A 13,746-nucleotide genomic window follows, 5' to 3' on the forward strand; every position below is an offset into this window, starting at 1 on the left:
ATTGACAGCTTTGCGATTCCTTCATTTCTTCATGAGTTCTCCGTTTCTACATGTTTTTTTTTATTCCCTCAATCCAATCCTTGCCTCCTAAACCTGAAATCACTTAACAAATATATCAAGGAATCTAATGGAATCAAGGTGAATTAAATTTAGCTATTTTAAACAAAGCATGTTTTCACTCTTAAGCACAACTAAAGGATAATTTACAAAACCATGCTATTTTAGTGAATAAATGGGAGAAAAGTTCACAAAACCCTCTAAATTCAATACAAGATAAACCCTAACAATGGGGTTTATCAGCCGTCACAGCCACGTCATCGTCACGCACAAGAGGAGGAGAAGGAGAGCGACGTGGAGGAGAGGATGGGATGGCGCGGTGACCGGGCTCGCCGCCGTTGCGGTTGCTGTTGCTTCGCAGTCGCATGAGATTCCAGTTCTGTCGTCGCTAAGCACGAGCTAGTGGTGGAGGAAGGCGTCACCACCGTTCATGCTTGCTTCTGCCGCCGTGGAGTGCGTCGCCATTGGGAGTAAGAATACAAGAGAGAAGAGAAATTGTCATGTTCTACCGCCGTTGAAGGACCTGTCGCTGCCAGATCCGCTGCTGCTGGAGCCTCTGGCTGCCGGGTATGCCTCAGTTGCCGATGAACGAAGCTGTTGTCGCCAATAGCCACTGCCTGTAAGGATTTTGAGTTAATTTCCATTATTTTCAATTTTCGGGAGCTTTATCATCCCTACATGTCTGTTCCAGTCACCATTGCTGGAGTTCTTGTCGCCGTTGTTGCTTAGGATGGCTGCCGGGGCTGCCGCCAATCCGGTTCAGCGACTGCCGTTGTTTTATTTTCATATTATAATAAGTGTTTCTATTTTAAAACCCTCGCGTTAGAATTCAGTTATGTATTTTTGAGTTTTACACGAAGTTAATATCTCAAGGTCGAGTTTCTATTGTGAGTGGTGCTTTTGAGCCTGTTACGGCTGCAGGAAATTGTCGGAGTCGATGCCGTTCGACTGCGGGCCGAGGAGAAAAGGAATTCACTGATGCGTTTGGTTAGTGGTTTTGCTTATCGAGGTAGGGACTTTTTCTAAAAACTAATTTATTTTAAATTGGAATTGTTATAAATTGATATTGATATGAGAAATGCATTTTTGGTGATTATGTAAGTCTTATGAATTGTCTGGTTTGTTTTGGATGAATATTGTTGTTTGTTTGATTGAATTATTGACCGATTTTGTTAAATTGGAGATTTCTGATTGGTTTAATTTGAAATGATTTTAATAATAGAAAGTCTGGATTTTATTTTGTTGGAAATTGATTTGGTCTTGAACCTGTTGGAAAAAGGTGAAGATTGGTTTGGTTAGGACCTGAAAAGGGTGGCAAAGTCCATGTTTTAGGGGAAGTGCTGCCGAATTTTCTATAGAATCTGAAACTTTGTTTGAAATGTTATTTAGAAAAATTTAGGTTTGAGAAATCATATTAATTAATTTATTAAGAAAATAATTATGTTTCGAGTTTAATTTATTTGAGAAAAACATATATCTTGAGTTTGATTTATTCAGAAAAGAATTACTTTACGATTTTAAATCACTTAAGAAAAGTAGTTTGTTCTGAGATCGATTTTATATATATAAAGGGCTTATGTTTTGAGTTGGACTTAAGGATTTCATTCAGAGGAGCTTTAATAAATTTATAAGAAATTGGACTTTGATTGAATAACATCATTTTGAGATGTTTGGGAAAAGATAAAAGAATTCGTTTCAAGAATGGAATTGAGATTGGTTTTGGATTCGAAATTGGTTCGAAACTTTTGATTTTTATTATTTGGTTTAGAAACTTCATTTGAATACTTCAAATTAAGAAGACAATGATTTTTAAGAATCTTTACTAAATTTAAGGAAATGAGGTCGGTTCTTTTCCCCTAAAGTCTTGAGACCTTACTGTGGATTTTAATTAATAACTTTTGATTTTAAAGTGATCGAGCAAATGATTTGAAAATGAATGATTTTGAGTCTTTCAGAAGAGATTTTGGATTTGGCTTGGTTTTGAAGTTGTTTGGATGTTTTGGAAAAATGTTGCAGAAAGTGGCTCGGTTTTGAAAAGAAAAATTGTCTTGAGAAAAGTGGTTCTTCGCAAGATGTGAACTGAATATATTTGTTATTTGAAAGTAAATGGGCCAAGAATGATAATTGAAATAATATTTTAAGCCTGATTGATTATGGATATTACTGAGAATATGATGAGGGTTCTGGCCTGGCAAGCATGGTAACATAATTCCGCTTTCTCAGTGCGTAAACCATTGTGTAGGGATGGTGGTTTTATCCCGCCTGCAGTGAGGATAGTGGTTTTATCCCACTCATGCATTGATGAATTGTTTAGCAAGGACGATGGTGTGATCCCGCTTGCATATTGTTTTGTGTGTCCAGTAAGGATGGTGGTTTAATCCCGCTTACTGTGGAGGCAAGGACGGTGGTTTAATCCTACTTGTTTATGGAACCTACGGATAAGGATGGTGGTCTAATTCCTCTTATTCGAGTTGGGTTTGGCAACATAATTGATGCGTGAGCTCATGGCCAGTAGGATAAGCATTCATCATATGCATCTGTGTGACATTGTTTGAGTGTGCATGTTGTAATTGGTTTGCCTATGTGAATAATTATGTTTAACTGCTAATTGCTATACTTGGTGTAACTACTTTGATTGTATTTAAATCTCTTTACTTGTGTTTGTGACTGAAATTGTTTGAATTGTGGTGATTGGATGTTGACTGAGTTGTTTGGGCCTGAGGCTGTGTTTGATTATGTGATGGGCCTAAGGCCGTGGCTGGTATGTGTTTGAGGTCTAGTTCTATATAAAATATCTGATTGGTTCAACATAGACTTAATGAACCTATGCTTGGAATAGGATGATCATTTATACAGCTTAGGTAACTTCCTTTATGTTTATGGTCTAGTAAGGTATTAAAAATCAAACTAGTTCAGCATAGACTTAATGAAGCTATGCTTGGAACGGATTGGTCATTCGTACTGTCTAGGAAAACTTTTAAGATTTTACAAGAAGGGAAAAAAGTTTTAGATTTTGAGGAACTAACCAAGTTCTCTTTACAAAGGATTTTTAAATGTGAACTTTTGGTTTTTGAAAAGACACATAAGACGAGCAATGATCACTGATAGCGGGAAAACACATCTGCACAAACTACCGGTAAGTATACCGGGTCGCATCATGTAGTAAAACTCACAAGAGTGAGGTCAATCCCACAGGGATTGATGGATCAAGCAATTTTAGTTGGGTGATGAGTCTAGTTAAGCTAATATTGAAAGATGTTTGGTGAAATTGATCTAACAAAATATAAATTGCAAGAAAATAAATGCTAGAAGTTAAAGGACAGAAACTTAAATGGCATAAAATGTAAAGGACTAGAGAAATAAATGCTTTAAAGTAAATGACAAGAAGTTAAATGGTGGGTAATGTAAAGAGCTGAAACTTAAAGAGCAAGAAATATAAATGACTTGAATCTTAAATTGCAAGAAAGTAAAGCACAAATGTAAATGGCAATGGAAGCGTAAAGTGTATGAAAACTAAAGGGGTCTTGGGTGCTGGGAAAAGTAAGAAAGCAGTAAATAATTGTAATTAAAGGAAATTCAATAAACTCAAAGTGAAGAATATCAAAGAGAAAGATTCCTTAGGGATTGGAGATATCATAATCCATTATGAATCAAATGGGTATCAACTTCCTTCTCAATCATATGAGTAGATCTATGGCGGATTGTAATTGATTGGATTCCGATTTCTTGGCAACCCAATCTCTCTAATCACAATCAATCTTGCCAATTCCTTGATCTAATTGTCATGAAAAGAGGTTAAGCACATTCTCTTATCCATAAGCCACACAAACTCTCAAGACCTCAATTCCTCACGAATGGTGTTGGTCAAGAGAATTGTGAAGGATAGAGATCTAATTCTAATGTCCATGATTCCCCTTCCGAGGCTCACACAAGCATTCAATAGATTCAAACCCCCTTCCGAAGTGAGTGAATCTTAATAAGCATAGAAGATATGGGTACATGAAATTGTGATCGCACACTTTTCACACAACTCCGTGCAGCTGACCAGCAAGTGCACTGGGACATCCAAGTAATACCTTACGTGAGTAAGGGTCGATCCCACAGAGATTGTCAGCTTGAAGCAAGCTATGGTCATCTTGTAAATCTTAGTCAGGCGGATTCAAATGGTTATGAAGATTTGATAATTAAAAGATAAATAAAACATAAAATAAGATAGAAATACTTATGTAATTCATTGGTGGGATTTTAGATAACCATATGGAGATGCTTGTTCCTTCTAAACATCTACTTTCCTATTGCCTTCATCCAATCATTCATACTCCTTTCCATGGCAAGCTCTATATTGGGGGATCACCGTTGTCAATGGCTACCGTCCGTCTTCTCAGTGAAAATGGTCCAAATGCGCTGTCACCGCACGGCTAATCATCTGTCGGTTCTTACTCATGTCGGAATATATAGGATCCATTGATCCTTTTGCGTCTGTCACTACGCCCAACACTCGCGAGTTTGAAGCTCGTCACAGTCATCCCATCCCAGATCCTACTCAGAATACCACAGACAAGGTTTAGACATTCCGGATCTCAAGAATGCTGCCAATTGGTTCTAGCTTATACCACGAAGACTCTGATCTAAACTAGGAGCCCAAGAGATACACACTCAAGCTTTTGCAAATAGAACGGAGGTGGTTGTTAGGCACGCGTTCATAGGGGAGGATGATGATGAGTGTCACGGATCATCACATCAATCAGGTTGAAGTACGAGTGAATATCTTAGAACAAGAATAAGCGTGAATTGAATAGAAAAACAATAGTACTTTGCATTAATTCATGAGGAACAGCAGAGCTCCACACCTTAATCTATGGGGTGTAGAAACTCCACCGTTGAAAATACATAAGTGATAATGGTATTCATTGGCTTCGGCCCCAGAGAGGGAACCAGAATAACCAAGACGAAAATACAATAGTAAAAGGTCCTATTTATAATGAACTAGTAGCCTAGGGTTTACAGAAATGAGTAAATGATGTAGAAATCCACTTCCGGGCCCACTTAGTGTGTGCTTGGGCTTAGCATTGAAGCTTTCACATGCATAGGCTTCTCTTGGAGTTAAATGCCAGTTCTGGTGCCAGTTTGGGCGTTTAACTCCAGCTTTTGTGCCAGTTCTGGCGTTTAACGCCAGAAAAGGGTCTCTGACCGGCGTTTTGACGCCAGTTTGAGCCATTAAATCTCGGGCAAAGTATGCACTATTATATATTTCTGGAAAGCCCAGGATGTCTACTTTCCAATGCAATTGAGAGCGCGCCAATTGGGCTTCTGTAACTCCAGAAAATCTACTTAGAGTTCAGGGAGGTCAGAATCCAACAGCATCTGCAGTCCTTTTTCAGCCTCTGAATCAGATTTTTGCTCAAGTCCCTCAATTTCAGCCAGAAAAAACCTGAAATCACAGAAAAACACAAAAACTCATAGTAACATCTAGAAATGTGATTTTTGGATAAAAACTAATAAAAACATAATAAAAAGTAACTAAAATATACTAAAAACAATGCCAAAAAGCGTATAAATTATCCGCTCATCACAACAGCAAACTTAAATTGTTGCTTGTCCCCAAGCAACTAAAAATAAAATAGGATAAAAAGAAGAGAATATACAATAAATTCCGAAAATATCTATGAAGATCCGTCTTAATTAGATGAGCGGGGCTCTTAGCTTTTTGCATCTAAACAGATTTGGCATCTCACTTTATCCTTTGAAGTTCAGAATGATTGGCATCTACAGGAATTCATAATTCATATAGTGTTATTGATTCTCCTAGTACAGTATGTTGATTCTGAACACAGTTACTTTATGAGTCTTGGCCGTGACCCTAAGCATTTTGTTTTCTAGTATTACCACCGGATACATAAATGCCATAGACACATAACTGGGTGAACCTTTTCAGATTGTGACTCAGCTTTGCTAGAGTCCCTAATTAGAGGTGTCCAGAGCTCTTAAACACACTCTTTTTGCTTTGGACCATGACTTTAACCGCTCAGTCTCAAGCTTTTCACTTGACACCTTCACGCCACAAGCACATGGTTAGGGACAGCTTGGTTTAGCTGCTTAGGCCAGGATTTTATTCCTTTAGGCCCTCCTATCCATTAATGCTCAAAGTCTTGGATCCTTTTTACCCTTGCCTTTTGGTTTAAAGGGCTATTGGCTTTTTCTGCTTGCTTTTTCTTTTTCTTTTATTATTATTATTTTTTTTTCGCAAGCTTCTTCTTTTTTACTGCTTTTTCTTGCTTCAAGAATCAATTTATTAATTTTTCAGATCATCAATAACATTTCTCCTTTTTCATTATTCTTTCAAGAGCCAACAATTTTAACATTCATAAACATCAATATAAAAAATATGCACTGTTCAAGGATACATTCAGAAAATAAAAGTATTGCCACCACATCAAAATAATTAAACTATTTTAAAATTTGAAATTCATGTACTTCTTGTTCTTTTTCAATTAAGACATTTTTCATTTAAGAATGGTAAAGGATTCATAGCTTTAAGGCATAGACACTTAGACACTAGTGATCATGTAATAAGACACAAACATAAATAAAACATAAAGCATAATTTTTGAAAAACAGGAAAATAAGAGAAAAGAAATTAAGGAACGGGTCCACCTTAGTGATGGTGGCTAGTTCTTCCTCTTGAAGATCCTATGGAGTGCTTGAGCTCCTCAATGTCTCTTCCTTGCCTTTGTTGCTCCTCCCTCATGGCTCTTTGGTCTTCTCTTATTTCATGGAGGAGGATGGAATGCTCTTGGTGCTCCACCCTTAGTTGTCCCATGTTGGAACTTAGTTTTCCTAGGGAGGTGTTAATTTGCTCCCAATAGTTTTATGGAGGAAAGTGCATCCCTTGAGGCATCTCAGGGATTTCATGATGAGGAATTTCCTCATGCTCTCGTTGAGGTCCATGAGTGGGCTCTCTTGTTTGTTCCATCCTTTTCTTAGTGATGGGCTTATCCTCATCAATGAGAATGTCTTCCTCTATGTCATTTCCAACTGAATTGCAGAGGTGACAAATGAGATGAGGGAAAGCTAACCTTGCCAAAGTAGAAGACTTGTCCGTCACGTTGTAGAGTTCTAGGGATATAACCTCATGAACTTCTACTTCCTCTCCATTCATGATGCTATGAATCATGATAGCCCGGTCTATAGTAACTTCAGACCAGTTGCTAGTGGGAATGATTGAGCGTTGGATGAACTCCAACCATCCCCTAGCCACGGGCTTGAGGTCATGCCTTCTTAGTTGAACCGGCTTCCCTCTTGAATCTCTCTTCCATTAAGCGCCCTCCACACAAATGTCCATAAGGACTTGGTCCAACCTCTGATCAAAGTTTACCCTTCTAGTGTATGGGCGTGCATCTTCTTGCATTATTGGCAAGTTGAATGCCAACCTTACATTTTCCAGACTAAAATCTAAGTATTTCCCCCGGACCATTGTAAGCCAATTCTTTGGGTCTGGGTTCACACTTTGATCATGGTTTTTGGTGATCCATGCATTGGCATAGAACTCTTGAACCATTAAGATCCCGACTTGTTGAATGGGGTTGGTGAGAATTTCCCAACCTCTTCTCCAAATCTCATGTCAGATCTCTAGATATTCACTCTTTTTTATCTTAAAAGGAACCTCGGGGATAACCTTTTTCTTTGCCACAACTTTATAGAAGTGGTCTTGATACACCTTTGAGATGAATCTCTCCATCTCCCATGACTCGGAGGTGGAAGAAATTGCCTTTCCTTTCCTCTTTCTAGAGGTTTCTCCGGCCTTAGGTGCCATTAGTGGTTATGGAAAACAAAAAGCTTTAGCTTTTCCCACACCAAACTTAGAATGGTTGCTCGTCCTCGAGCAAAAGAAGAAAGAAAGGAGGAGAAGAAGAAGAAATGGAGGAGATGGAGAGTAGGGGAGGTTTCGGCCAAGGGGGTAGTAGTGTGTATGTTGTGTGAAAATGAAGGTGGTGAAGAGGGGTATTTATAGGGTAAGAGAGAGAGAGTTTTCGGTCATGTATGGGTGGGTTTGGGAGGGAAGTAGTTTGAATTTGAATGGTGAGGTAGGTGGGGTTTCATGATGGATGGATGTGAGTGGTGAAGAGAGTATGGAGAAGAGGGTAAGATTTGATAGTGAAGGGTGTTTGGGGAAGAGGTATTGAGGTGATTGGTCAAGGGTGTATGGGGAAGAGTGTTATGGAAAGGTGTGAAGAAGAGAGAGAAGAAGAGAGAGAGGGTTGAGGTAGGTAGGGATCCTGTGGGGTCCACAGATCCTGAGGTGTCAAGGATTTCCCATCCCTGCACCATTTTGGCATGTAAACGCCGCTTTGAGTGCCAATTCTAGCATTAAACGCCAGGTTGCTGCCCATTTCTGGCGTTTAACGCCATCTTTTCTTCCTTTTCTGGCGTTAAACGCCAACTTTTCTCCTATTTCTAGCATTAAACGCTAGTTTGTTGCCCTTTTCTGGCATTAAACGCCAGTCTGGTGCCTTTTTCTGGCATTAAACGCCCAGAATGGTGCCAGACTGGGCGTTTAACGCCCATTCTGCTACCCTTACTGGCGTTTAAACGCCAGTAAGCTTCTCCTCCAGGGTGTGCTATTTTTAATGCTGTTTTTCATTCTGTTTTTGCTTTTTCAGTTGTTTTTGTGACTTCACATGATCATCAACCTAAAGAAAACATAAAATAGCAATGGAAAATAGGAATTTAACATAGATAAATAAAAATTGGGTTGCCTCCTAATAAGCGCTTCTTTAATGTCAATAGCTTTACAATGAGCTCTCGTGGAGCTTCACATATATTCAGAGCATGGTTGGGTCCTTCCAACACCAAACTTAGAGTATGAATGTGGGGACTCTATTTGACTCTGTATTGAGAAGAGCTTTTCATGCTTCTTCTCCATGGTTACAGAGAGAGATCCTTGAGCCTTAAACACAAGGTAGTCCTCATTCACTTGAAGGACCAATTCTCCTCTGTCAACATCAATCACAGCTTTTGCTGTGGCTAGGAAGGGCATGCCAAGGATGATGGATTCATCCATACTCTTCCCAGTGTCCAGGATTATGAAGTCAGCAGGGATGTAGTGGTCTTCAACCTTCACCAAAATATTCTCTACAAGTCCATAAGCCTGTTTCCTTGAATTGTCTGCCATCTCCAGTGAGATTCTTGCATCTTGTACCTCAAGGATCCTTAGCTTCTCCATTACAGAGAGTGGCATGAGGTTTATACTTGACCCTAGGTCACATAGAGCCTTCTCAATGGTCATGGTGCCTATGGTACAAGGTATTGAGAACTTTCCAGGATGCTGCTTCTTCTGAGGTAATGTCTGCCTAGTCAAGTCATCCAGTTCTTTGGTGAGCAAGGGGGTTCATCCTACCAAGTCTCATTACCAAATAACTTGGCATTTAGCTTCATGATTGCTCCAAGGTACTTAGCAACTTGCTCTTCAGTAACATCTTCATCCTCTTCAGAGGAAGAATATTCATCAGAGCTCATGAATGGCAGAAGTAGATTCAATGGAATCTCTATGGTCTCTGTATGAGCCTCAGATTCCCATGGTTCCTCAAAAGGGAACTCCTTTTCATTCAGAGGACATCCCAGGAGATTTTTCTCACTAGGAACCACGTCCGCCTCACTCTCTCCAAGTTCGGCCATGTTGGTCTTGGTTATGGCTTTGCACTTTCTCTTGGGATTTTCTTCTGTATTGCTTGGGAGAGTGCTAGGAGGAGTTTCAGTAATTCTCTTACTCAGATGACCCACTTGTGTCTCCAAATTTTTAATAGAGGATCTTGTTTCGTTCATGAAACTTAGTGTGGTCTTAGATAGATCAGAGACTATGGTTGCCAGGCCAGAACGGCTCTGTTCAGAATTTTCTGTCCGTTGCTAAGAAGATGATGGAAAAGGCTTGCTATTGCTAAACTTATTTCTTCCACCATTATTGTTGTTGAATCCTTGTTGAGGCTTCTATTGGTCCTTCCATGAGAGATTTGGATGATTTCTCCATGAAGGATTATAGGTGTTTCCATAGGGTTCTCCCATGTAATTCACCTCTTCCATTACTAGGTTCTCAGGATCATAAGCTTCTTCTTCAGACGAAGCTTCTTTAGTACTACCTGTTGTTGCTTGCATTCCAGACAGACTCTGAAAAATCATATTGACTTGCTTAGTCAATATTTTATTCTGAGGCAGCATGGCATTCAGAGTGTCAATTTCAAGAACCCCTTTCTTCTGAGTTGTCCCAGTGCTCACAGGATTCCTCTCAGAAGTGTACAGGAACTAGTTATTTGCGACTATTTCAATGAGTTCCTGAGCTTCTGCAGGCATCATCTTCAGATGAAGAGATCCTCCAATAGAGCTGTCCATTGACATCTTGGACAATTCAGACAGACCATCATAGAAGATACCTATGATGCTCCATTCTGAAAGCATGTCAGAAGGACACCTTCTGATCAATTGCTTGTATCTTTCCCAAGCTTCATAGAGGGATTCACCTTCCTTCTGTCTGAAGGTTTGGACTTTAACTCTAAGCTTACTCATCTTTTGAGGTGGAAAGAATTTGGCCAGAAAAGTACTGACCAGCTTTTCCCAAGAGTTCAGGCTTTCCTTAGGTTGTGAGTCCAACCATATTCTAGCTCTGTCTGTTACAGCAAAGGGAAAAAGTATAAGTCTATAGACCTCAGAATCAACTCCATTGGTCTTGACAGTGTCACAGATTTGCAAAAACTCAGCCAAAAACTGATGAGGATCTTCCAAAGGAAGTCCATGAAACTTGCAATTCTGTTGCATCAGAGAAACTAATTGAGGCTTAAGCTCAAAGTTGTTTGCTCCAATGGCAGGAATAGAGATGCTTCTCCCATAGAAGTCAGGAGTAGGTGCAGTAAAGTCATCCAGCACCTTCCTTGCATTGTTGGCATTGTTGTTATTTTCAGCTGCCATGTCTTCTTCTTGTTTGAAAATTTCTGTTAGGTCCTCTCCAGAGAGTTGTGCTTTAGCTTCTCTTAGATTTCTCTTCAAGGTCCTTTCAGGTTCAGGATCAGCTTCGACGAGAATGCCTTTGTCCTTGTTCCTGCTCATAAGAAAGAGAAGAGAATAAGAAAGTATGGAATCCTCTATGTCACATGATGAGTTGCATCATCTACCCTTCTTTCTTGCATAAAGAAGACCATGAAAGAGCATAAATCTAATTTTATCAGTACAATTCATGCATTATTTGATGAATATTATGGTACACTACTTTGAGATGAGTTGTGCTGAATTTCAGGTGAAAAAGGCATCAAAAATGGGTACAAGACAAATAAGAAGCTGGGCGTGTGAAACTGGCATGCCACTTGGGGGCAAACACCATAAAAATGCACTGGCGTGGCACGCCAGGAGCTAGGCGTGGCACGCTAGGAGCTAGGCGTGGCACGCCAGTACTAAAGTCCAGAGAAGAAGTCCAAGCATGCATGTGGGCGTGGCACGCCAGGGACTGGGCGTGGCACGCTAGTACAAAATTCAAAAGAGCAACAATGGAGGACACAAAAGGGGCGTGGCACGCCTGGCCCATCAACTACTGTGAGCGTGCCACTTGAGCAAAGGGGCGTGGCATGCCAACTCACCATTTCAAGAAGAACCTCCACTATGGCGTGCCACATGGTGTCGAAGCCGTGGCACACCAGCTCCAAGAAGTCACTTGGGCGTGCCACTTGAGAACCAAGGCGTGGCACGCCAAGCTTGATGAGTTCACAAATCCATGGGCGTGCCACTTGAACAGCATGGCGTGGCACGCTAGTACAATAATTCAGAGAGGGGGCTGAAGGCAATTGAAGACTGGGCGTGCAACTTGAAGACGAAGGTGTGGCACGCCAACCTCTCAATCTCATTTGGGCGTGCCACTTGAGCAACCAGGCGTGACACGCCAATGCACAAGGATAATAAAAGCAAGGACTGGGTGTGCCACTTGGTATCGAAGGCGTGGCACACCAACCCAAGCATCTCACTATGGCGTGCCACTTGAAGGCTGAGGCGTGGCACGCCAACTACTGGAACCAAGGCAAGATCATGAGTGTGGCACATCAGCCTTCAGGCATGGCATGCTGGTATAAGTTTCCAGAGAGGATGAAGGAGGGCAATTACATGGGGCGTGCCACTTGGTATCGAAGGCGTGGCACTCCACTCACTTTTCTTCACTTGGGTGTGCCACTTGAACCCTAGGCGTGGCACGCAAGTGTCATTCAGAGAGCAAAGAAGCATGGGGGCATGCCACTTAAGTTCGTGGCGTGGCACGCCAAACAGAGGATCCACTCACTCACAAAGGGGGCGTGGCACGCCAGACCCTGGGCGTACCATGCTAGTGCAACTTTCCAAAGAAGCCTAGCCAAGCAGAGAGAAAAGGTGTGGCACGCCAGACCCTGGGCGTGCCATGCTAGTTTAAGTTTCCAGAGGAAAAGAGAGTGAGAGAGGCAAAGGGCGTGCCACTTGAGTTCAAAGGCGTGGCATGCCAACACAAGAATTCCACTATGGCGTGCCACTTGAGTTCAAAGGCGTGGCACGCCAATGTTGTTAGAGAGACGAGCATGCCACTTGAAGGGCTGGGCGTGGCACGCCAAGCTAAAAGTGAAGAGCACGTGACACGCCACTAGAGCGCCAATCATACGCCAGCTGGGAGATCACACTTATTGAGTGTTTTCTTTTCCCTCCAAAATGTAATTTTCCTTTTTCATTTTTGTAATTCTTTTATTTTGCTAGGAGTAGTATAAATACCCCCAAAGAGTACGGAAGAAGGGGTTTTAAGCAGTCAGTTTTAGACACACTTTCACACTTCACTTTTGAGTACTGTTTGAGCTATGAGTAGCTAACATCCCTCTCATTGAGAGAGGGAGCTCTGTTGTACTTGATGGATTGATAATAGTGAAATTCTTCTTCTCTTCATCTTCTCTTTGATTTGCTAGAAGGAATTTCGTTCTTAATGCTTAGTGTTCAATTATCTTGGAAAAGAGATTGAATGCAATTGGGTTTCATGGGAACCTTGGAAAGGGAAACATAAAACCATGCTTGAAATCCCTTCTCACACTAAAGTAGAATCTGGATTTTGGTGTTTGGATATGTGACATATAATCCTCCCTCTACTAAGACCTATAATGGTGTGTGGTATATGATGCCAGGGCATTTTGGCCATTTTCACTTACCTTTTTTTTACTGTTTTAGGGTAGTTTCATGCATTTTCTTAGAAAATAAGCAAGTTTTGGGTAGATATACACTTACACCTTGATTCAAGCAAACATTATGAACTTTACATGATTTCATGAGAATTTTGCATGGATTGAATGATAAAATCAATGATGCATGATTTCATAATTAAGAACCAAACGTTGATGCACTTTACTTGCTTGATTTCAGGACAAAGAAAGCAAGGAAGAGCCACGTTAGTGGCCACGTTAGTCTTACTAACGTAACCACTAACGTGGAATGGGAGCTAGCTTGCAACATTAAGGGAAAAAGTGATCACCAATAACGCCTTCGAAAGCCATCATAGCTCACGTTAGTTGCCACGTTAAGTATATTAACGTGGGAGCTAACGTGGAGAAAAAGGGGAGCTCCAACGTTAGTGGTAAAAGTGAATACCACTAACGTTCCAAAAAGGGTACAATTGGCCACGTTAAGAGTCACGTTAATTACATTAACGTGAAC

At 40.8% G+C, this 13,746-nt stretch overlaps 1 non-coding gene across 1 annotated transcript; it reads left to right on the forward strand.

Annotated features, from left to right (window-relative positions):
* Positions 1-10,500: 10,500 nt before the first annotated feature.
* Positions 10,501-10,608, forward strand: LOC148567948 (small nucleolar RNA R71). Its single transcript, XR_015881944.1, has one exon. It is a non-coding gene; the product is annotated as a small nucleolar RNA R71 (small nucleolar RNA).
* The last annotated feature ends 3,138 nt before the right edge of the window (positions 10,609-13,746 follow it).

Source organism: Arachis ipaensis, chromosome B4, assembly GCF_059453495.1.
Source record: "Arachis ipaensis isolate K30076 ecotype BB chromosome B4, ASM5945349v1, whole genome shotgun sequence".
NCBI classification, from domain to species: Eukaryota; Viridiplantae; Streptophyta; class Magnoliopsida; order Fabales; family Fabaceae; genus Arachis; species Arachis ipaensis.